This window comes from Pistacia vera, unplaced genomic scaffold, assembly GCF_008641045.1.
Source record: "Pistacia vera cultivar Batoury unplaced genomic scaffold, PisVer_v2 Contig586, whole genome shotgun sequence".
NCBI lineage: Eukaryota > Viridiplantae > Streptophyta > Magnoliopsida > Sapindales > Anacardiaceae > Pistacia > Pistacia vera.
Window position 1 is genome coordinate 262,130 of NW_022196430.1, and position 26,287 is coordinate 288,416.

At 35.4% G+C, this 26,287-nt stretch overlaps 1 pseudogene; it reads right to left on the bottom strand.

Annotated features, from left to right (window-relative positions):
* Nucleotides 1–13,787: 13,787 nt before the first annotated feature.
* Nucleotides 13,788–25,561, bottom strand: LOC116109625 (annotated as a pseudogene).
* Between the last annotated feature and the right edge of the window lie 726 nt (nucleotides 25,562–26,287).

A 26,287-nucleotide genomic window follows, 5' to 3' on the forward strand; every position in this document is an offset into this window, starting at 1 on the left:
ATACTTCAAACCTTGTTGAGATAATAGATAATGAAATGATTCGATTGCATAGTAACCATAACATTGACAGGTAGTTGATACGTTAAATCTGAATCTATCGGGTGACTATGATGTCTGGCTAGAGGCCAATCAGGGTCAGTGTGTAATGAGACAATTGATTAAGTGTCAATTGTGATATTACCCACTGCCGATATGATAAGAAGCCTACGGGTCAAACACTTAAAAGACAATTCAAAGAAGATTTGGAGTAAGGGCAATTTCGTCATTTAAGGGAAAAAAGGGTATTTTGGTATTTCTTACGGTGCAATTAAATTTGCTGAAGATTGTCGCCTGGAAGGTTGTCACTTATGTTCGATTTTAATATTGGGTTTTAATTTGTAAGATTACATAGTTGTTCAAATGTAAATATTGGTGTATATGCATATTAAATAGTGAATTATTATTGTATGATTAAAGCAAAAAAAATAAAATACCAAAACGACTTTTCTTGGACACTAATTAAAGTCTAATTATATTTTTATAAATAATGGATATTAATGGGAATATTCTTTGGAATATGCCAAATGAATATTTGAGTTAGGGTTTGCCTATAAAAAGAGGCTTTAAACCTTATTTCCCATTTAGCTCATTCTTGCCTCCCAAGCTAAAATTGTAGAGAGAAAATTTCCTAGAAAATTTTCTTCCCCTTTTCTTCTTCAAACCTTCACTCTCAAATTAGCCTATTGATTGTGTGGGTATTCTTGTCTTTGTGCAGATCACCATTCGTTCACTTCTCCTCTTGAAGTGGAAGTGTTTTCTACAATAAAAAATATGTGGAGCCTCCAATCGAAGGTTTGATTATAATGTTTTTGTTAAACCCTAAGTATGGCTAAATATTCCTAGAAGGGGGGTGAATAGGAATCAATAAAAATATTTGCAAAATAAAACTTATCAATGAAAGTTAAAGCAAATGATGAGTTTATCAAGACAATGTTCAATGGCTAAACTAAACAACTCAAGAATGATAAAGATATTACTAAAAACAATATGCTTTGAAGAGAGCAATAAATGGATTCAAGTTGTAGCCAATAAGTATGAATAATGAATGCAAGAACAAATGCAATAAATGATGCTCAACCAATAACAATGCAATGTTATAAAGAGTAGAGAGAAGAGAGAGAGAAATGCTCAGCAATTTATAGTGGGTCGGAGCTATAACCACAAGCATCCTACATCCACTTCTTCAAGGCAACCTTTTAAAGTTCCACTAGAATCGGGTTTTGCCCATACAATAGTTTTCACAACGATTTTCACCTCACACACATAGATTTACAAGATTACACCTAGTTTTATAGGATTTCGCCACCAAGGAAATGATTTAAAGTTGTTTGTGACTAATTGCCTCTTTCAAGTAGGCTTAAACACACAATAAGAACAAATGATCTCTCAAAGGTTTACAAGATGAGTACAAGTGAGAGTATTGATTTGGATCTTAAGTTCTAAGGATTCTATTATGATGTTTTTCTTATCTCTTCTCTGTAAAATAACCTAGGAGCATCAAACTTTTATAACCCAAAAAGAATTAGCCGTTGCAGCATTTAATGCAATTATGATAAAGCCTACAGAACCCAGAGGAACAGTCATTCCATAATCGCGAATGGTCGTTCTTGACACAACTGTCATATTTTTTAGATCTAGGTTAATTGGAATGATCATTTCACCACGCCGTACGATCATGCCAATGATCACATCCAGATGTTCTTCAAAATCTTCTTAAATTTCTAGAGGAGTGAACGATCTCTTGGAACGATGTCGTGCAAAACTTCTTCAGATACGAACAGTCATTCCACCACAAGAAACAGTTGTTCCAATTTTGATCTTTGAGTTTTGACTTTGACCTTTGAGATTAAGTCAAGAGTGCAAAATGTTCTAAATTTGAACTATCTTGACTTTTGAACTTGGGTGCACGATTTTGTAGGATGGTTGTGCTACTGCAATCTAGTCATGCGAGTGCCACCTCAAATTGGCAGCGTGTCTAACGACCAAGAGGAATGATGTCATGCGATGTTGCAAGACAACTTTTTCTTAAGGAATAGTCGTGCCTTGATCACGCACAGTCATGCCTAAGCAAAAATTTGCTTATGCACAATTGAACCACTTGTTAGACTTGTTTTGGTTTGGTTTATGACTTGAGTCATACCTTGACAAGTTTTGGTTAGTGGTCAATCAACTTTCTGGATAGTTTTGGCACATCAAAAGATATGAGAGGTCAATAATCACCCTCTTTTTTATTGATGACAAAACTAAACAAAAATTGAGTTCAAACAAGCATAATAACATATATTCAACATACATTTTTGACATGCATTTTTCATAAACCAAAACTTGAGAAGAACTCCCCCTTAAACCAAGAACTCTCTTACTGAATATGCATTTTCGAAACACATGATTGAGCACAAATGCTCCCCCTTTCACCAACCATATTCTCAAGTGTAAAACACAACATACACACTTCTTATATTCATAAACAACACAACTTCAAAATGCACATTTCAACATAAAACAATTTTTCATCATATCTCTCCCCCTTTTGGTCATTGATCAAATAAGACATTAAACATCAAAGTAAGGATGAAAAGAATTGAGAAACAAAACATGTATTTGCATGAAGATATCAAAATACATACAAAGCAAAAGTAACTGTCCCAAAAGACACTAATGTTCCCCATTGTGCACTAAAAAAATAAGTAAAGGACACAAAAAATTCGAGGTTGGTGGAGGAGGTTGTGTAACATGTGATAAATTGGCTTGGAGGCTTTGGAGGTTGTTTATAACTTCTGAAATTTGATTGCTCAGGAGAATGAAGTGCTTTCAAATAGTGTTGTTTAGCCTATCAACTTAAGGATCAAAATAAGATGAAACTCTGTCAAACACTTAATTTGCTAAACTGGGAGGCATTGAACTTGATCCAATTTCAACTCTTTCCCTTTTTCAATTTGTTGCTTCGTCTCCACTAGAAGATTCAATAGCATCTTCATCTCTGTCTTGTCCTTCAAGGGGGGGATTAAAACCCATGATCCATCAGCTCTAGCTATTATCAAACCCATCCTCTGAAGTGAATTGTCAAAGAACAAGTTGGAGTCGTTAAAGGCTATCCTCTACTCAGAATCCATTTCTATGATTGAGAGATTTAGACGATTACAAAAATAGGTAACAAGCATACCTAAAGGAATCTCTATAGAGGCCTTTTGAATCTCTTTAAGCTTCCTTATCAAAAGGATGGCAAAATTGACTTTTGTCCCATTGATTGCTGCTTCCATTAGTAGTAAATCTTTGGTCATAACTTGACCATTTGACATTTTCCTTGCATTAAAGGATAAGAAATGAACCTATGAAGAAGTCTCATCTTTGGATTTTTTAGCTTTGTCAATTTTGATATGTGAGGATCATAAGTGCCTATTCCTCCTACGATGTGCCACACAATTTGTGAGGACCAACCTCTAGGTGGATCCACTAAACCTTCATCGTCATAGCCATATAGCCAATGTCTTAACAGAAATAACATGATCAATGTTTTTCAACCTAAAAACCATTTGATAACCATTATCAACTTCAAGACTGTTATAAAACTCATTGATGAGATGTTTATAACCAGATGTCTTCAAGTTGATCAATCTTCTCCATTTCAATTTATCAATCAATTCTAACAATTTGCCATCAATTTCTAGAGATCTAAGAGTAGTCCAATCAAAAGTTCAACCAAGATGCATACCCTTTTCGTTAATGCACTTGAACTCCATTTTTTGAATTGGATTCTTGAACTCAAGTCCATAAGGCCCATGCAAATCTCCTGATCTCAGTCTTCAGCTTCCACTAGCAGTGTTCTTTGTTCTAGGCATGATGTTTGGGTGATTTGAGGTATTTGGAAAGTGTTTGGAAGGATTTGGAGTGAGTTTTGAGAGAAAAGATTTTTTGAGTTCAAAGGATTTTTGAAAATGATTTTGGTGTCAATGCAAAAATGAATCGACTTTTATCTAGAAAACACAGGGCACGTGTTAGAGTAGGTGCCCTAGAGCCAATCCTTTTTGTAATGTTGACTCTTGTAATAATGTTTATAATCAATAAAAGGATTTTTCTACATTATGTAATTCATATTTATTGTATGTCTTTAGAATGGTAAAATCGTGACGAAGGTATCGAGTGTTTCAAATCTCGATAGTAAGAACCCTATGATCACATATGGTGGCTACTCTAGAAATGTCCGTAGCCCCAGTATTATTCTAACTAAAGACAAATATAATACGGTAAGACTATCATAGCGTTGAACGACCTTGTCGAAAGGCAGTGACTGATCTCATTTGTCAACATTGTTTGTTGACAACCTGGTACAACATGTGGGTGCGTGCCATAGGTGAGTTTACTAGATAGACCCACCAGAGGATTTCACATAGATGGTAACCCTAGTGTCTGCGGAATAAATCCTCTAATGAATAGTGGTGCATGTGATCCTTAGACTTGAGATCATGGGAGCACCTTGTGCACCAATTGGTGTAGCTTTGAAACTAGCCCAATGTAGTTTTATTCACAGCTATCAGAACGATAGTGATTGATTATATTGAAAAGTGTATCAAGACTATGGTGGATTGACAAAGGATTCATCATTCTCGGGTATGGGAGAAATTATCTCACTGACCAATTTGGTAAATGGCAATGACACTAAATCTGTGGCCATAGTGGGATTGAGTTGTAGCTCAATCCAATATATTTTCGGTCATTGGTCAAATAACTTAATATCGAGATGTCAAGGATATCTGAGGTTAACACTACTTCTATATCTCAACCTTGATGAGAAAATGTATGATGAAAGCATTTAATTGCACGATAACCATATCGTTGATAGGTAAGCTGTTTTTGTTGAATCTGAATCTATCGGGTTGCCATGATGCCTTACTAGAGGTCAATCATGGTCTGTGTTTAGTGAGACGATTAATTGAGTATCAATCACAATATTACTCATTGTCGATATGATAAGGAGCCTTCGAGTCACACACATAGAAGACAGATTAAGGATAAATAAGTGAGAAGAATATTTTTGTCTTTTAACTTGGAAGAGTATTTTGGTAATCTCACTATGTAATTAAATTTGTTGAGGTTGTTGCCTATATTTAATTTCATAAGGAAATTAAAATAAGTGAGATTATCTATATATATATATATGTTTATATTAATATTCATATTAATATTTGAATGATATTAATATTAAAGATAATATAAAATCAAATTCAAGTTTGAATTTGAAATAAAATGCCATGTGGGAAATTACCTTGATATTGGTAATTGAATATATATTTAATTTAATTATGGAATTATTTGATATAATTCCAAAATTAAATTAGGGTTTTGGTGTACACTACTTAAGTGTACTTAAAATCAAAACAAATAATATCATTCACCAAAACTAAACCCTAGCCATCCACTCTTTCTCTCTCTCTCACTCTCCCAAACTGTGTACACTCCATTGTTGAAGGAGGAGAATTTTTCTTAGAAAAATTCTGCATTCCCATCCTTGATACTTGTGGGTTTGGCTAGCACATCGAACTGCTTGGTGATCAACATCCTGTCTTCTTATGGACACAAGTTCATTTCTAACCTGGAGTGGGAGTGATTCATATCGATTGAAGGAGCCTCTAAACGCTAGTATGAAACTCTAATATTTCAATTTAATATTTGTTTCATATGCAAACACCGTAAACAGGTATAAAAATCCAGGGCTCAATGGTTTATGGATCAAGTTTTTTTTTTTTTTTTTTTTTTTTTTGCACAAATCTGATTCGTAAATCTACAACACAGTCATGTGGCAGTCAGGCGAAATTGTTCCACTAATGTTTTATATTAGGGTTATGGTAATGTAACATGATGCATGGTCATTTGCGATAGCCAACACGAACATGTGTTGGTTTTAAAATCAGATTTAAACACACTCAACGCGTACAATCATTCCAAAATAGACAATTTGAAAAAAAATGTTTGACTCTAATTGCACATTGATCAAAACATCAACAAACAATGGTTTTGACATTCTAATCACTTGGAGAGTTCCCATATATGAGAAAAAATGTCAAGATTGATATTAACCACATGATTGTAGCATTTTGACTTTTCCTCATTCAAAACACTCATTCAACCATTCAAACACACATTTGTCAACAATTTGCCATTCATATGTTGAAAATACAATCTTAATCTTACATATGAGCTGAATGTGTTTCCCATCTGCGTGAGAAGACTTACCACTTAGTGATTCTTATGTCCACTATCTAATGTACCTTATCGGTCTCCTTTGGAGAAGCATGTATAGATTTCTTTATACGGGTTGTTGTAAAATCAGATTTTTGAGTACCCAACTCATAATCCTAACCTTTTATCTTTGCAATCCGATGGATCAAGTCACTAATGGGGTTATGTAAGAGTATTTGCATTTTTGACACATGCAAAGACAACCACACAAAGTATGTTATAGCAATCAACTTAAACAAATTTTCAACATGCAAACAAAACATGTCATCTCAACCAATTTCACACATAAGATAATTGCATAGGATGATGAATCATACCTGATTCGCATTTATCATTCCAAGCTCTCTTCGAATGGTGTAGAATCTTTCTTTATCAAAAGATTTAGTAAAGATGTTGGCCTATTGTGATTAGTATCAACAAATTCAAGCATAATATCACTTTTGCTAACATGATCACATATGAAATGATGTTTAATGTCTATATGCTTTGTTCTAGAATGACGTATATGATTTTTAGACAAATTTATAGCACTTGTATTATCACAATGAATAGGAATGCTATGCATTTTGCAACCAAAATCTTCAAGTTGTTGCTTCATCCAAAGAAGTTGTGCACAACAACTAGCCGCTGACACATACTAAGCTTCCGTGGTTAAAGTAGCAATTGAATTTTGTTTCTTTGAAAACCATGAGACTAGCATGCTTTCTAAGAATTGACATGTTCCACTAATGCTCTTCCTATCTATCCTACATCCTCCAAAATCGGCATCCGAATATCCTATAAGACTAAAAGATGATCCTTTAGGATACCATAAACCAATATTTGGAGTTCCTTTCAAGTACTTAAGAATTATTTTCAGCATTCAAATGAGATTCTTTAGGACAAGATTGGAAACGTGCACACATGCATACACTAAATAATATGTTCGGCCTAGATGTAGTTAAATATAATAAAGTGCCTATCATGCTTCTATAAAGCTTAGAATCAATACTTTTACCTCCCTCATCGGTTTCCAATTTGAGTGATGTGCTCATAGGAGTTGGTTGATCTTTTGCCTCATTCATCTTGAAACGCTTGAGGAGATCACGAGTGTACTTGGATTGATTCAACAAGATCCCTTCCTTTTGTTGCTTGATTTGTAATCCGAGAAAATAATTTAGTTCTCCCATCATGCTTATCTCGAATTCACCCTGTATCATCTTAGAAAATCCCTTGCAAAGGATTTCATTAGTAGTACCAAAGATGATATCATTAACATAGATTTGAACTACCAAGATGTCTTGTTTATTCTTTTTGGTAAACAAGGTAGTATCCAACTTTCCTTTTGGAAAACCATTTTGAACTAGAAAACTACTCAATCTATCATACCAAGCTCTAGGAGCTTGTTTTAGACCATAAAGTGCTTTTAAGAGTTTAAAAACATGTTAAGGAAAATCAGGGTTTTTAAATCTGGGTGGTTGTTTCACATAAAGCACTTCTTGAATGAAACCATTTAGAAATGCACTTATAACACCCATCTGAAAAAGTTTGAAATTTAAATGGCATTTATAAGCAAGTAACATTCTAATAGATTCTAATCTAGCAACGGGGGAATAGGTTTCATCGAAATCAATACTTTCCTCTTGAGAGTAGTCTTGAGTAACTAACCTTGCTTTGTTTCTTAACACAACACATTTCTCATCAATCTTGTTCCGAATTACCCATTTGGTGCCAATGATTGGATGGTCTTTCGATCTAGGAACAAGTTCCCATACTTTGCATCTCTCAAATTGATTTAACTCCTGTTGCATTGTTTGAACCCAATTTTGATCACTAAGAGCTTCATCCACTTTCTTAGGTTCAACATGAGTCAAGAATGCTATGTATTCCTCATTGATGCCCTTGTTCTTACTCTTGAGTGGGATCTCGGATGATTTGTGCGTGTTTCACTTCATCTTTCACTCTTGGAAAAGAAATCTCCCTTATCGTTCTTTGAGGCCATGATTCTTCTTGATATTCTTCTTCTTTTTTTGGATTTGATAGAGATGTTTTTATCATTGATCTCTAGTTCTTTCATCATCTCATCAATCTCCTTTTCATTATTATTTCCTGCATTCTTAGAAGAAGATTCATTAAATAACACACATATAGATTCTTCAACTAAGAGAGTTCTTTTGTTGAAGACTATATGCTTTTGAATGTGAAGAATAACCAAGGAAAGTTGCTTCATCCGATTTGACCTCGAATTTTCCAAGGTTGTCCTTACCATTATTAAGCACAAAGCATTTAGAACCAAAGGGATAAAAACATGCAATATTTGATTTTTTCCCTTTGAATAACTCATAGGGAGTTTTCTTGAGGATTGGCCTAATCATGGCTCTATTGATGATATAACATGAAGTATTAACCGCTTCGGCCCAAAAATATCTAGGTATGTCATGCTCACACAACATGGTCTTAGCCATTTCTACCAAAACTCTATTTCTTCTCTCAACAACTCCATTTTGTTGAGGAGTCTTAGATGCTGAGAAATTATGCTCAATGCCATGCTTATTGAAATATGATTCAAACAATGTGCTTTCAAATTTTTTTCCATGATCACTTCTAGTGCATGTAATTGCATAGCCTAATTGGTTTTGTAACTTCCAAATCAATGGCAAGAATGATTTGAATGCATCATTTTTTAGTGCAAAAAATAATACCCATGTAAAACGTGAGTAATCATCAACAATCACAAAACAATAATGCTTACCTCCTAGACTAGTTGTCCTTGTGGGACCACACAAATCCATATGCAACAATTGTAAAGGTCTAGAATTTGAAACAACATTATTGGATGTAAACAAATACGAGTTTGTTTGCCTTTAGCACATGCATTACAACTATGATCTCTTTTGAAAACAAGCTTAGGCAAACCATGCACTAAATCATTTTTAGAAAGCTTTGTAATGACATCTATGCTTGCATGACCTAGTCCTCTATACCAAAGCCAACTATATTCATCTTTTGTAGACACAAGACAAAGATCTTTGGATGCAATGCTGCACAAATCAACAATATAAACATTTGAATGTCTATAACCTATGAATGCAATGCTATTTGTGCAAGAATTAACAACTTCACAACACATGGATTGAAAAACAACTTTAAGGCCTTTGTCACTCAATTGACTAATGTTTAACAAGTTATGCTTTAATCCATAAACAAGCAAAATATCATGAATAGTTAGAGACTTGTTACCAATAGAACCAATGCAAATGATCTTTCCTTTTGAGTTGTCACAGAAAGGGAAATTTCCTTTATTCTTTGGCTTTAATGAGGTGAAAAAGCTCTTGTCTCCCGTCATATGTCTTGAGCATCCAATATCAAGAAACTACTTGTTTGCTCAAAATTTCATTGCTACAAGACATACCTACACAAAGAAAACATTCATGTACTTTTTGGTACCCAAATGGTCTTAGGTCCATGGGAGTTAGTTCCAATCATTCCCTTAGGAATCCAAACCCTTTTTATCACATAAGGTTTGCCTTTCCTAATAGGACATTTGTGTGTGCTATTACCAATATACTTGCAAAAACCATATTTTCTAGATAATGCATTAATGGATGGTTCATGTGATTTGTCAAAAGGTTTTTCATTTGAAAACATGTTATAACCTAAACTTTCTTTGTTAAAAGCACATCTTTGTGGAGTAAGCATTTCATCAAGTCTTTTGCTTCCCGAAGTGAATTTGCTCAAAATCTCTTTTGCGTTGTCAAGCTCATTTTTCAATTCAAGATTTTCCTTTTGCAAAACATCACAAATAATGTCATAATCATCTAATTCTCTTTCCAAAACAATCTTATCTCAAGAAACACAATCAATTTCATTTTTAAGCTTTTCAACATTTTCCAAAAGTTGCTCATATTCAACTTTCGTTATCCATGCTTGGTTTTTCAACTTTCTATTCTTTAAAGACAATTTTTAAAATCCTTCCATTAATGATTCAAATGCACATTGCAATTCATGAAAAGAATAGTGTTGAGAGTCTTTTACCTCGGATTTGGAGTCTCCTTCCGAATTATCTTTTTTGGCCATGAAACAAAAGTTGGCTTGCTCTTCATTTGACTCATCCTCATCACTTGAATCATCACCTCCACTCCAAGTGGCGACAAGAACCTTTTTTTTTGTAGAATTTGTCCTTCTTGTCCTTCTTCTTCCATTTAGCTTGAGGACAATTTTGACGGATATGACCGGGCTTTTTACATCTATGATAAATTAGCTTCGATTTGCCTTTATCATCTTCATTTCTTGGTTTGAACCTTTGGAATGGCTTTCCCTTGAATCTTTTGTTCCTTCCAAGAAACTTTGTGAACCTCTTTGCTAAGAAGTTGATTTCATCTTCTTCCATAGAAGAATTATCACCTTATTCTTCTTCATCCACTGTCTTGAGGGCAATCTCCATCTTTGGCTTAGTCTCTTCCTTTCTTGGCTTTCTTTTCATCTCAAATGTCAATAACCTACCAATGAGCTCATCCATTTTCATTGAAGTGAGATCTTTTGATTCTTTAATCGTGGTCACCTTATTTGTTCAACTTTCTGGCAATGAACGAAGAATTTTCTTCACAAGCTCAAGAGTTGCAAAACTCTTTCCAAGACCTTTGAGATCATTTACTAGGTTAGAGAATCTCTTGTATATGTCAATGATGCTTTCTCTAGTTTTCATCTCAAACAACTCATAGTCACGGAATAACATCTCAATCTTTGATTCCTTCACTTGACTTGTTCCTTCATGAGTGGTTTGAAGAATTTCCTAAGCATCTTCAGCTGTTTCGCATGCCAAAACTCTTCCAAACTCTGTAGAATCAAAAGCGCAAAACAAGATGTTAAGAGCTTTATCATTTAGAATCAATTTCTTTTCATCTTCGGTTGTATAATGTTCTTCATCTTTGGCAAGGGCCGTTGACTCATTCATGGGAACAAAATTCCCTTGCTCAACTATTTTCCACAAGTTATATTCTATAGATCTAATGTGGAGTCTCATTCCAATTCTTCATTGTGTGTAGTTTTTACCACAAAACAATAGGGGTTTAGTGGTGCGATGACCTCACTAAACGATGGTGTAGGCGAACTAGCCATGTAGATCGATTAACTCTTGAAATCATCAGGCTTTCAACACAAGAGCTCAACCTCTGATACCAATTGTTAAACCCTAAGTATGATTAAATATTTTCCACAAGTTATCAATAAAGCTTAAAGCAAATGATGAGTTTATCAAGACAATGTTCAATGAGAAACTCAACAACTCAAGAATGATAAAGATATTACTAAAAACAATATGCTTTGAAGAGAGTAATAAATGCATTCAACTTGTAGACAATAAGTATGAATAATGAATGCAAGAACAAGTGCAATAAATGATGCTTAACCAACAACAATGCAATGTAATAAGAAGTTGAGAGAGAGAGAGAGAGAAAGAAATGCTCAACAATTTATAGTGGTTTGAATCTATATCCACAAGCCTTCTACTTCCACTTTTTCAAGGCAATTTCCTTGAAGTTCCATTAGAATCGGGTTTTGCCTATACAATAGTTTTCACAATGATTTTTGCCTCACACACATAGATTTACAAGATTGCACCTAGTTTTACAGGATTTCGCCACCAAGGAAAGGATTTAAAGTTGTTTGTGACTGATTGTCTCTTTCAAGTAGGCATTTACACACAATAAGAGCGAATGATCTCCCAAAGGTTTACAAGATGAGTACAAGTGAGAGTATTAGTTTGGATCTTGAGCTCTAGGGATTATATTATGAAGTTTTTCTTATCTCTTCTATGTAAAATAACCTAGGAGCATCGAACTTTTATAACCCAAAAAGAATTAGTTGTTGCAACATTTATACAATTCTAATAAAGCCTATAGAACCCATAGGAACGGTCATTTCATAATTGTGAACGGCCTTTCCTGACACAACAGTCATGTTTTTTAGATGTAGGTTAATTGGAACGGTCATTCCACCACGTCGTATGATTGTGCAAGACCACTAAACAGTCATTCCATCACACAAAATGATCACATCTAGATGTTCTTCCAAATCTTCTTAAATTTCCAAAGGAGTGAATGACCTCTTGGAGCGATGTCGTGCAAAACTTCTTCAGATACAAATGGTCATTCCACCACAAGGAACAGTTGTTCCAATTTTGATCTTTGAGATTAAGTCAAGAGCACAAAGTGTTATGAATTTGAATTATATTGACTTTTGAACTTGGGCACATGGTCGTGCATGATGGTCGTGTAAGTGCCACTTCAAATTGGCAACGTGTTTAACGACCAAGAGGAAAGATGTCATGCGATGTTGCACGACAACTTTTTCTTAAGGAACGGTCGTGCCTTGATCATGCACAATCGTACCTAAGCAAAAAATTGCTTATGCACTATTGAACCACCTATTAGACCTGTTTTGGTTTGGTTATGACTTGAGTCATACTTTAGCATGTTATGGTTAGTGTTCAATCAACTTTTTGGATAGTTTTGGCACATCAAAACATATGAGAGGTCAACAGTTTTTAGTCTTTTATATATATGTTTGTTTTGAATGGGTTATTAACATCAATCTATAATCCGGGATTAAATGGGTTTCGAATAAATTTTTTGTTTATTATTCCGCACTTTATTCGATTAAAATCCTACAATTATCTCCCACACTTCCATTTTTTTTTTTTTTTTTACCTCTTTTATCATTTTCTTTCCTCTGTCTCTCTTCTTCCATTCTTGCCACTTGGTTCATAAACCAAATGAATGGCCAATGCAAATGAGAGATCATGTCTTATATAGAGCCACTAGTCAAGCTCCATAATAGCTTGGCTTGCTAAGTCAACAAAATTTAATGTCCTGCCTCTAACAAATACAACAACCACCTTTAAGAGTTAAGATTTATTTCTTTATTTTTCCTCTCTTTTTCCCCATATTTCTTTCTTCTTTCTTCTTCCCCTATTTCTCCCGCAGTAGTGTTAATCTTAGATATGATAGGACTTCACAACAATGTGTTATTGGTTGCCTGCTTCTTATAAATTATATTTGCTTGCTGCTACCAACAATCAGACTATTGTCACAGTTAGACCATTTTCTTCATATTTAAAGCTATATATTTAATTTACATAAAGCACATGATGAACACAAAAGAAGAAAATAAATAAAGTATAAGATGTGGATATGATTTTCATCTAGTGTCTCTATAAAAATATATCTATGTGCATAATATTATATTTCAATTAGTTCAAACATTGCTTTCTATGTCTACTAGATCCTCCATTGTCAATTGATCTCTAATTGAAACTTTATTAAATTAAATAAACCATTTAATAATACTGCATGAAAAAGAATTATGTACTTATCCAAGTGCAAAAAATACTCTAAACTATGAATGTATGTATATTATACCAACAAATGTATAAACATAAAACATTATTCATGGTCCTGATCATGCTTATTAAAATACATCTCATAGTTGAATTAGGACAACATTGCATTCTTAGACCGCTTTTGTCTTGATCTTCAATGGATGCTTAAATGAGAGAATGATTCATGTTTTGTTTTAGGTGCAAGTTTAGCCTCTTCAAGGGTCCCAAAGACATTCCAGATTCTCATAGTCTCATCTTTAGCCACAGATGCCACTGTGTATCCATCGGGGCTCTAGAAAAAGAAAACAGTCATGCAACAGATGGAATAATTAGAACATAAATGATAAACTAATATTTCTTGAAAACGATCTATCTAGAAGGTAATGTTATGTTGAGCCCTCATGTGTTTTGATGTGCCATAACTAATCAAAAAGAGTGATTAATTAATAGATTAACATTGTTCAATGGTGTGACATAAGTCATAACCAAAACAAAAATGCAAATTTTCCAGGTGGTGTTAGTCATTTGGGAAAAACGCAGTAGAATAAAATAAAATAAATTACGCCCAAAACCAATCTAATCCAAGATCAAAAGCAAAGAATATGTGCATTTTAATATAAAATCATACAAGGAAATAGATTATACCTCTATTGGTGGCTCCTTCCCTTCAAAGAAACGATTTCTTCACAAGTGGTATCAAGTATAGACACGCACTTACGTAGTCCACACGAAAGCAACCTGATAAGAACAAGAATCGATTGTCTGGTAGATCAATCTTGTGCTATTTATGATGATAGTGACAAAAGGAGGCAGCTAGGTTTTTAATGATATAAAATTCTCTCTTTTCATTTTAGCTAAACCTTTTCTTTATATACGCCTAGGGTTTAGTGGCTAATAAGAGCTTGAAAATACACGTGTACTTAGTGCTTTATGAGAATTACTTATGGGAAATTAGGTTTACTTTATTCAATCTAACTTAATTATTTCATAAATGACTTTTATAGGATCACAAGTATGTTTTGAGTGTTTTCAGGTTATAAGTTCTTAAAGATGACATTCAGATGAAGATTATGTTGATGATGGAATGTGGGACGACAAAAATCAAACAGTTTGTGATTCAGAGTTGAAACGAAGAAGTTATGGCGATTTGAAGTTGAAGTGAAAATCCTAGAAAACGCTCTAGTTTTGAACACATGTTAGTAATTCAACAATAAGCTGAGCTGTATATTTTGGATTGAGATGACTCTTGGACCGTTAGAAAGCTGATTCAAAGGACTACAATTCATATCTTTACCACTTAGCCAGATTCAAACGTTATCATGCTAAACAATCACCGTATTTTCAAGATTGCAAAGTTTTGGGGTAGAATCAACTATGCCTAGGCACAGTGTCGCGGCACAACTGGGATTCTAGAATTTTCAACATTGAATTTATGATGTGCATTTCTTGTTTTAAGAGTTCTAAAGTGATTAGGATAGTGGGAATCATAACCCTAAAACCCTAGGAGTATAAATATAAGTCTTTAGCTAATATTAGAAAGGAGAGAAGTTTAGCCGCTCTTTGGAGATTGCAAATTCCTGCAATTTTGGGTCACCATTTAGAGAAGTTTTTCTATTATTTCTTATACTCATGTTTATGAATACAATGGTTGCTTTATTATTGGAAGTATGGACTAATTTTCTAGGGCTAAGATGTAGCCCAATTTTATGAACATGCATTGAATTATTTGTTGCTAATTTTTATTAAGTTTTGTTCTAAGTTTTATTATTAAAGCTTTCAATTCTGAAAGGCCCTAGAGTTGAACGATTTTATGGGTTAGGTTGAGATTGAAAGATGAAACCTAATTAGTCTAAGGTAATAAACCATAGATTGAGCGAACGCTAGAGCTCGGTTATCGCGATCTGTGAGGCTATGGTAAATTCCATAGAACTTAATGATCTCCAATTGCTTAAATCTGATTAGAGATAATTCAGGTTAGTAATTAGGAGTTAATTTGTTAATTGTTCGAGAGAAAGTTAGCGAAATATTAGGGAGTTCAGCCTTTAGAATAAGCTTAATTGGGTTAACGATAATTGTCAATGCATATAATTAAATTGCTGTGAAATCTATGCTATAGGTTTAGTCATATTGAGTTCCTACCAAAGTATTGATAAAATTCTCTTTTTTTTTTTTTTTTTTTTCTACTTTGTTTTATTTTTCATTGAATCATTCTGAAAATATGATAAATCAAATAGAAAGAAGACAAGTTAGTGTGGTACTTGGTAGTAGTAATTCTCTTGGAGTTCAACACTCGTTACTCGAGCTTTATTATTTACACGATTATGTACACTTGCGGATTTCACAACAATGCCTTGTGTTTGGATACACACACTAAACCCTATTCCATTTAGGAATAAGGCATAACCCTATTCCAAGTAGGAATAGCCTACAAGTTATTCCATGGTAGAATAACTTTAATGGGTATTTTATTTTAAATGAAAAAAATGTAATTTTGTTAAGTCTATTTCATAAAGAAATAGGCATGAGTGACAACTCCAGAATTAAGTAAATTTTCATTCACTTAATTACACAACAAAATTACCAAAATACCTTAAGGCCAAAATGCCTAAAAGGCTTCTTTCCACTAAATAATATAAATTGTTATTCTTGACTCGGCTTATTAAACAGTCCTTACTGAATCCTAGAACTATGCAATGACATGATCCTAAAATCATGACAATCCACATCATAAGCCCCTAAAGCTCTAAAGTTTTATACTTCGAGATTTCAACTTTCTTATGTGTGTGACCCATAGGCTCCCTATTGTGTTGGCAGTGAAATAGTATCATGATTGACTACTACTCAATCCTTTTACTGTTCACAGACCAAGATTGACCTCTAGCAAGGCATCATGACCACCCAACAGATAGAGACTCAGCGAAGAATGCTACGTATCAATGTTATGATTACCATGCAATCAATCCTCTCATCATCTGTTATCTCATTAAGGCTAAGGTATAGAAATAGTGTCAACCTTAGATATCCTTGATATCTTGTTATTCGGTTACTTGATCAATGATCAGAATAACAAATTGAATTGAGCAATAACTCAATCCCGCTATGGCCATAGATTTATTATTGTTGCCAATTACCAAACTACGTAGTGAGATAACTTCTCTTGTACCTAGGAGTGATGAATCATTTGTTAATCCACCATTTCTTGATACACTTTTCAATGCAGCCAACCACTACCGTTCTGATAGTCTTGAATAGAACTACGTTGAGCTAGTGTCAAACTACATCAATTAATGTACAAGACGCTCCGATGATCTCAAGTCTAAAGATCACATGCACCACCATCCGTTAAAGGATTTATTCCAAAGACATTAGGATTACCATCTATGTGGAATCCTCTAATGGGTTAGTATGGTGAATTTGCCTACAGCAAGCACTCATGTGTTGCACCAGGTTGTCATCAAACAACCTTGACAAGTGAAATCAGTCACTGCCTTTTAAGAGGGTCGTTCAACACCATCATAGTCTTACCATATTATATGTGCCCTTAGTCAAAATAATACTGGGGCTAAGGACATTTCTAGAATGGCCACCATATGTGATCATATGGTTCTCACTATCGAGATTTAAAATACTTGATATCCTCATCACGGTTCCACTATCCTAAGAACATATATGAAGACATACAATTATGAATTACATGATATAGAAGAAAATTCGTTTTATTGATAAATAGACATGGTTTACAAAGAGTCAATATTACAATAATTGATTGGCTCTAGGGCACCTACTTTAACAGGTGGAACGACCGTTCACGCAAATGGGATGCTCGTCCCATCTAGTTTTTCTAGAAAATAATCTCCAGTCAAGTCGCTTAATTTTGGAACTACGCCGTTCCCCATGCCCATTCACAATTGTGTCCAAAATGAAGCACAAATCCTTTTGAAGAAAACTCAAGTCAGAATTGGAATGACCAATCTGCACGACCATCCTAGCTAGTCATCCCAAACATATCAAGTCTAATTCAAAAAGGTTAACACACATTAGTGATCTAAACATCATTTGTGATGTAAGAAGGAATGACTAAGATGCACGACCATTCATTCAGCCCATTCCATAAGAATGACGTTGTTCCATCAAGTCGTTCACAACTTTGGAATCTTGACACTTTTGCAACCTGAAGAGGAACATGATGCGTGCTTTCATAAACATGCATATGTAGCAAGTGCACTAGTCACAAAAAGTATAAAGTGATAAGTAGAGTATCGTTCCCACGAGAATAGTGTTACTAAGTATCGATTTCTCTAGTTTAAGTCCTAATTGAAGCAACAATAAATTGGATTGATGGCAAATTAACAAACTAAATACAAATTAACAAAATATTAATGAATGATAATAAAATTAAAGCAAAACCCAACAACTTAACTAATTAAACAATGCTAAAAAATGCGAGGGTGTTGATTTCACCTAGATACGCTAAACACAAATCGTAAAATCTATTACCCAAGTTCTAATTACTTGATTGAAAATCGAATTCCCTAAGTTGTTTGGTACTCCTTCTCAGGTTATACCACCCCACCTATTCCTATTAACCTTCCGAACCCAAAAATTGAAGTTTAATAGTTCAAGGTCTCTTAAGCTGTGTGGAATTCTATCTAGATTTCATAGATCGTGTTTATTTATCTCTAGCTTTCGCTCAATCTATGGTATTTATCTCAAGAGGCACATATCACAAATCACTTCTCAGTCTCATTATGAACAACACACATTTGAATGATGATCAAGCATCCAAAAGTAATTAAGCAAAGAGATAAACACTCAATCATGAAATTAAAACTCAAAGTAAGTCAATTCATATAAAATTGAATCATTGTATCAAGGTTACATCAAACCCTAGCTAAACAACTCAGTTCATACTCAAAAACAAAATAAAATAACAAAAACAAACTGACTCAAGGTTTATCATTGACAAACAAGCAAAAGATGGAGAAATCTTCACTAATTTGAAGCCCAAATCTTCAATAATCTTCTCCTTCCAAGAGTTGCCTCCCAAATGACGAACCAAGACCCTTTTCCCTCCCCGTTTCATGCCAATTTATACCTCTTTCACTTAAGAACGAAGCCCTAGTAAGCCAAAACGCGTCGTTTTATTTTTTTCGCATTAAACGTAGTTTCGCCGTGGATAATATCTGAATCTAGAAAAGTGGTAAAATTATTAATTGTTGACCTTTAAATTATATTTCTACTAGTTTCAAAATCAGCCCAATCCAAGGTCTACAGCTCAAGTTATGGCCAAAATACTGAAGCACGTCTTAAGACGTTTTTCTTTAGTTCCCAACGTACTGTTCACGACTTGAAGCAAAGTTTTCACCCTCTTCCAGTCAGAATTAGGAAAAACCCAAAACATAAAAGTTGTAGCTCTGCTTCTCAGCTTTCCAAATCTTCTAAATTCAAGTCATTCCTAGTTTCCAAACTCAAGTTACGCAATTTACGCTCAAAACTGTCATTTATGCTCAAAATCATCATTTAGGCCTACAAAGAAAAATTAATAGAATTAGGTAGCAATTATGGCCCAAATTGTATAAGAAGTATCCTAAATCCTATCAAAATTCAATGAAAAATTGTTAGGGCCAAAAATCATCTTGGGCTTGATAAGGCCCAATAACGAAATAAACATGTCACGGCCCAAAGCCTCAACCCAATCCCAATTGGGCCTATGCTTAAAATCACTTTGTGAACTACTCATTCTATAAGTTGGGCTATCCTATAAGTTAAGCTAAACTGGGTTTCAACCCATTAGCCTGCAACAGTCCATAAATAGGAAATCAGAATCCCATTCTATTTCCTCTTCTACTAAGATTCCAAATCTTACTCAAACTATCAAAACTTAATCTGATAAAGTCAAGAAATCATATCGCTTTCATGATAGGGATTATCTCCCAAAATAGGACTTAGTGTCCTACTAGGATTCCAACCCCTTAGGTTCACTATAAAAATAGAAGCTTGCCCTCTCATTAGGCATGTTATCTCCCATAGTCAATCTATACTACTCAAAACCATTTATTTGCTCCTAAAGTTCTTGCTCCCGAGAACCCGACACCTCCGCCGCAGTCCTAGCTTCTGACAAGACTCCTGGTAATTCTTCATCTCTTTAATTCTTATCAAATAATCTCTTTCAGCCTTGCTGACTTAAGCGTCGGAGTGCCTACGACAAACACCACCCCGGTGTTTTTCGGAAGCTTCATGCTTGTCCTTTCATGTGTACAGATCTATCGGATTGTCAGTGGCCTCAACCTCACGGGATCAGACCCTATTTTCATGACAGTAGATTTTTTACATCTACAGTTTGGCACTCACCATGGGGCCTGACAATCATCTGCCAACGATGACTTATAACGTGGGAGGCGACGCAGAACTCCTTTTGATTGACAATGTTAATCAGAAAATCCCATCACGATAAGAATTTTTTTTTCTTCGTTTGTTTTATCCATTCACATGCCATATTATATATATTCGGCATATATAATTTATTTTATATTATATCCACTTAGCAGGTAGTATAAGACCTTGAAGCTCATATTATTGTTCTAAATTAATAATAGAATAATAATGTGTTAGAGTTTAAAGTGGTGTTCCTGAACCACTTGATTCATTGACTTTGCTTCAACAATCTCTCTTCTCTAATCCTCTGTTCAGATAAGGCAATAGCTTATGTCTCTAACCTCTCTACACGCGCCTTTTCACTTCAATCATCAAACCACCAGGTGGTCCGCCACCGTCATCAAAGCTTTGCAATGCATTACCCCACAAAACCAATTAATTTGTTCATTCAAGAAGATGCCGCAATACGCCAGCATCTCTAGGACCTCCGCTCCATTGGAAGGTAACTCAAACTCGACCAACCTTGATCCCATCTCAATTCAACTTCACGGAGATTTGCCACCACTTTGAAACCCAAAACCCGTCCACCTGTTCTCCTAAAATTGCCCTAACAGCTTCTCCAATTACACAGTTGAATCCTAAAAACATAGCAGTAATCCTCTCAAAACACCCAAAGTCATCTACTAAATACGAAGAGAAACCCCCCAAACAAAACTTGCTTAAGTGACGCCACCCCACTCTCGCTTGATCTCCTTGCCCCACCATATTCCAAAACTCCAAACTCGAACCATCGCTCATTCCCAACCAATACATATCAACTAAAATCACCTTCACATCACAATCTCCAGCACACCTGTCACAAAAGCCCTCACGCTCCCCACTGTTTGCAAACTGTCCACTCCCCACTGCAACTCAACACCACTAAACAACATGAGTAGTCCACTCAATGATATTTGGGTCTACACATACAATATCAATGTGCCCATTCGGTTCAGCCCAAAAGTAAATCACGTGCCCACTCAACTTCAACTGGTTCAGCTCCCACTAGAAAGCAACACCCCTCTCTACATTCAGTCCAGCAAGCATGGGTGGCAACACTTGAAGGGGAAAGGTAAGTGTCATTATCTCCTTTCAACTAACACTCTATTTGGTTAAATCTTTCTCTATTCAGCCCATTACTTAAATACATGCAGCCCATTTTTTCATTTGGCTCACTCTTCATTCAGTCCATAACACATGCACATCATGCATATTGACTCTCCATTCGACACTTTGCTTAAAACATGCACGCCATGCATGTCACTGCTCCAGCTTCAATCAAATGTTTTCAACTACAAAGTCGGTCACGTTGACTGGGCCATATAACCCTCAAAGGTTTTAAACTACAAAGTCAGTCACGCCGACAGGGTCTCGGTACTTAGTATCTATAATTTTTTCAACTACAACTGGTTTATATCGACTCAGCCACAAGGCCCAATACGTTGATTTTCAACTACAAGTCGGTCACGCTGACTCGACCGCAAGCTCCACTTGGCATACACCTTCGATCGGCCCAGACCGATTCATAAGTTACACCTTCAATTGGCCCAAACCAATTCATAAGTTTACACATTCGATCGGCCCAGACCGATTCATAAGTTTATACCTTCAATCGGCCCAGACCGATTTATAAGTTTACACCTTCAATCGGCCCAGACCGATTCATAAGTTACACATTCGATCGGCCCAAACCGATTCATAATTTAAACCTTCGATCAGCCTAGACCAATTCATAAGTTTATACCTTCGATCGGCCCTGACCGATTCATAAGTCTACACCTTCGATCGGTTCTGACCGATTCATAAGTCTACACCTTCAATCGGCTCATAAGTCTACACCTTTGATCGGTTCTGACCGATTCATAAGTCTACACCTTCGATCGGCCCTGACCGATTCATAAGTTTACACCTTCGATCGGCCCAGACTGATTCATAAGTTACACCTTCGATCGGCCCAAACCGATTCATAAGTTTACACCTTTGATCAGCCTAGACTGATTCATAAGTTTACACTTTCAATCGGCCCAGACCGATTCATAAGTATACACCTTCGATCGACCTAGACCGATTTATAGATTTACACATTCAATTGGCCCAGACCGATTGAAGGACTTGCACCTCAAATCGACAAGTCATCAACCCAATCCATACAACGATCCATCCGACCTAACGAGCTGCTATCACTAATCCACTCAGTCTGCACTCATTCGATTAAATCTACTCTCTAAGCTAAATACTCTTTGACTTAGAGAGTGGGGGGCTAACTGTTAAGGCCAAAAATCATCTTGGGCTTGACAAGGACAAATAACGAAATAAACATGTCACGGCCCAAGGCCTCAACCCAATTCGATTGGGCCTACGCTTAAAATCACCTTGTGAACTACGCACTATATGAGTTGGGCTATCCTATAAGTTAAGATAAACTAGGTTTCAGCCCATTAGCCTGCAACAGTCCATAAATAGGAAATTAGAATCCCATTCTATTTCCTCTTCTACTAAGATTTCAAATCTTACTCAAACTATCAAACTTAATTTGATAAAGTCAAGAAATCATATCTCTTTCATGATAGGGATTATCTCCCAAAATAGGACTTAGTGTCCTATTAAGATTCCAAATCTTACCCAAACTATCAAACTTAATCTGATAAAGTCAAGAAATCATATCTCTTTCATGATAGGGATTATCTCCCAAAATAGGACTTAGTGTCCTACTAGGATTCCAACCCTTTAGGTTCACTATAAAAACAGAAGCTTGCTCTCTCATTAGGCATGTTATCTCACATAGTCAATCTAAACTACTCAAAACCATTTATTTGCTCCTAAAGTTCTTGCTCTCGAGAACCCGACACCTCCGCCGTAGTCCTAGCTTCCAACAAGACTCTTGGTAATTCTTCATCTCTTTAATTCTTATCAAATAATTTCTTTCAGCCTTGCTGACTTGAGCGCCGGAGTGCCTACGGCAAACACCACCCCGGTGTTTTTCAGAAGCTTCACACTTGTCCTTTCATGTGTACAGGTCTAGTGGATTGTCAGTGGTCTCAACCTCAATCAGACCCTATTTTCATGATGGTAGATTTTTTGCATCTACAAAAATCATAGGGAAAAATAGGATTATTAGAACACCCGTTCCATGAAGAGGAATGCCCGTTCCAAGCTGAAGTCAAGATTTTGGACCCTAGAATTTTCGAGCTCAAGTCAAGGTTGATAGATCTTCAAGTAAATCAAGAACGACCTTGACAAATGCCTGTTCCTAGTTTTCTTCAAGCCATTCTAGGAAGGAGCAACACCATTGCATAAAGTCGTTCAAGGTTCTAGAATTTGTGGACTTTAAGAGATCTAGAATGGACGAAAATTTGTGATAGGGTAACCCCCATTCGCGATAGGGTAACAACCATTCCATTTAAGGGACTGACCATTCCAAACCCTAGAATTCAAATTAAAGTGATCGTTAGTGTTAGGAACATTCGTTCCCGATATTGGAATGACCGTTCCTTTGGGTTATGTAACTTTTCAGAAGTGCATTAAATGCAACAACGGCTCTAATCTTTCAAGGGTTGGTGAAGACTTTAAAAGGACGATTTATTGCAAGAATTAAAGAGAGAGAACCTAGCATCATCCAACATTCAATCTTGCAAACCCTAGAGCTCAAAATCAATATCTCATTTTGTACTAAACTAACATCTTTAGAGATAACACTTGAATCCATTATGTATTAGCCTAGCTTAGAGGCAATCATTCACAAAACCTTTATCTAATATCCTTAGGTGAAATCCTATAAATCTAAAGGCGAAAACATGTGAAAACTATTGTACTAGGGTAAAGGCGAAATCCGATTCTAGTGAAACCTTAAAGAGGTTACCTTTTAGAAGTGGATGTAGGAGGCTTGTGGATATAGCTCCGAACCACTATAAATCTCTGAACATTTTTCTTTTCTCTATCATTTATTGCTTATCTTTGAGGTTACTTATTGTTCTTGTTGTTGGGTAGTTGGGGTTTTATTATTCTACATTTTAATCCCCTATTCACCTCCCCTCTGGGAGTATTTGCCATATTTGGATTTTACTTGTTCGATCAATGTGATATTAGTGTACCCGAGCCACGAAAAGAACCCTAGAGGTATGACTAGTGGAATCTGTCATCTTCACCATTGATAGGTATTTCCAAAGGGTGGGCTGATTTTTTGTAAATCCATGTGAGCTAAGCAATTCATGCTCATGTCTTTTCCAAAGAATAGCACAAATCTCAGAGCCAGTGTCCACTAAATTGAAGCAAGAACATGTGTGGGTGTTCCAGAACTTAATGCATGGGTCACTCCCACCTCCACTAGAGGCTAATAAATTCCGCTGGAATGGACACCAAGCTATGGCTTTTACTATAGCCGTATGGTCTTCTAGTTTGTAAAGCCACTGGTTTGGGGAATATGTAGAGTCAGGCCATGGAACTCTCCCATATGTAAAGGATATTATCGCTTCCCCTACTTGCTAACTACCAGCCTGAAGGTGGCCATTTGAGCCCACAACCTCTTGTCGGTGTCCCCTATAGGTATCAATGATGTGTTCTCTAACACAAAAATAATAATTAATTAAAAAACCATACATACAAAAAAAAGTATGTAACAGTTCCAAGCCAGTGAATTAACTCGTAATCTATGACCACCTCTCAATGTTGTTGGCTACAAAAAAGAAAGAAAAATAAATACAAAGAAAATCAATGAAACAATTAAATTAAAAGACGTTATTGGAAAATTCGAAACCAAAATATACTAGTTCAAGAACAATAAAAAACAAATAGAACAAATCACAAACCAGTCTATTGAAACCAGAATCTCGTTTCTGGACATGTGAAATATTCGAGCCAATGGTTAAGTGTTGCCCTTCAGGAGCCCAACTAATGCTTGTAACTGGCCCATCTTCATCATCAATGGTAACAAGCTATGAAGTAGAACTATTTGAAGTATCCCAGAGATACACTATGTTGGTCAGAGCAATAGCCAAGTTTATGAATTTTTTAAACAAGAAAAAATAAAAAAACACCTTCAATTAAAATTCTGGTTTTCTAGAGAAAGAGATTATTTATTTGCTAGTTGTAGCTGACATGCTTTATATTTATAATGCCAACAATCTAATAATTCGTTATTAAATAAATTAATTAAAATTGGCTAGTTGTTGAGAACTTATTGTGGAGTAATTAATTGTCAGTTATTGGGCAATTAAGTGTAGTAATTAATACAAATTCAAACTACAAGTTATAAAATTATAACAATGTATTATACAATTAAGAAGAAGTAAATGCGATTAATGTTGAAATTTTTTAATAGATTTCATTATAATTAATAATTAATAGCACAACATTTAATTGGTAATTAGGTTCCGTTATATTGAAACTTTTCCATAATATCTAACATACAAATTGTTGGTGGGGTTACTATGTCAAGGGCAAAACAGTCTAACTACATATTGGTCCAAGCGGCCCAAATAATAAATTGCACTAGGTATTGACCCAAATGAGGCCCATGGCAAGCCCGAGGGATGATGGATCCAACTTGTATCCATCATATGGTCCTATGAAGTGAGCTTGTAGGTGCCCTCCTATGCAGCCATGTTAATGAGCTAAGATTAGCCGAGGAGGGTTAGCCCAAACCATGACTTCCTAGCCATAGGAAAGAGTATTTGCCCAATCTCATTGCATGCAAAGTTGACAGTTAGGATACTAAGGATAGAGGCGCCCTCAAACTTTGTTAAGCTTTAGACAATGCATTTATTGCTTGTAGAAAAGTTAAGTAACTAAGATGGGGTTGACAAGCTAAGGTGTTGCATGAGTGTCACCTAGGCAAAGTCATAAGGCATGCAACAAGCATGCCTACATGAGTGCCACGTTGCATAGCCCAATGTGAGTATAAAGTAAAGCCTTTTGGTGAATTTTAGTGAAGGAAAAAAATAGAGAAACAAAGTAAAACAAAACATAAAACGGGATAAAAAAACAAGTAAAAGGGTTCATTACATGCATTAATGAGTTCTTATTGCAAATAAACATTCTCTTTTCTATGAATCCAAGAAATCTCTAATTAGAACTTACTTCCCTGTTTTTCCATTACTCAACTGTCTAAAAAATACCAACAAACAACTCTATTAAGTCTATCCTTGTATAAAATATTGAATGCATTCAACAAGCCTTTAACAAGCCTAATAGGCCTGCATGTGCTGGTCAAAATTATGGTATTACCCTCCTATGACTTGGTCG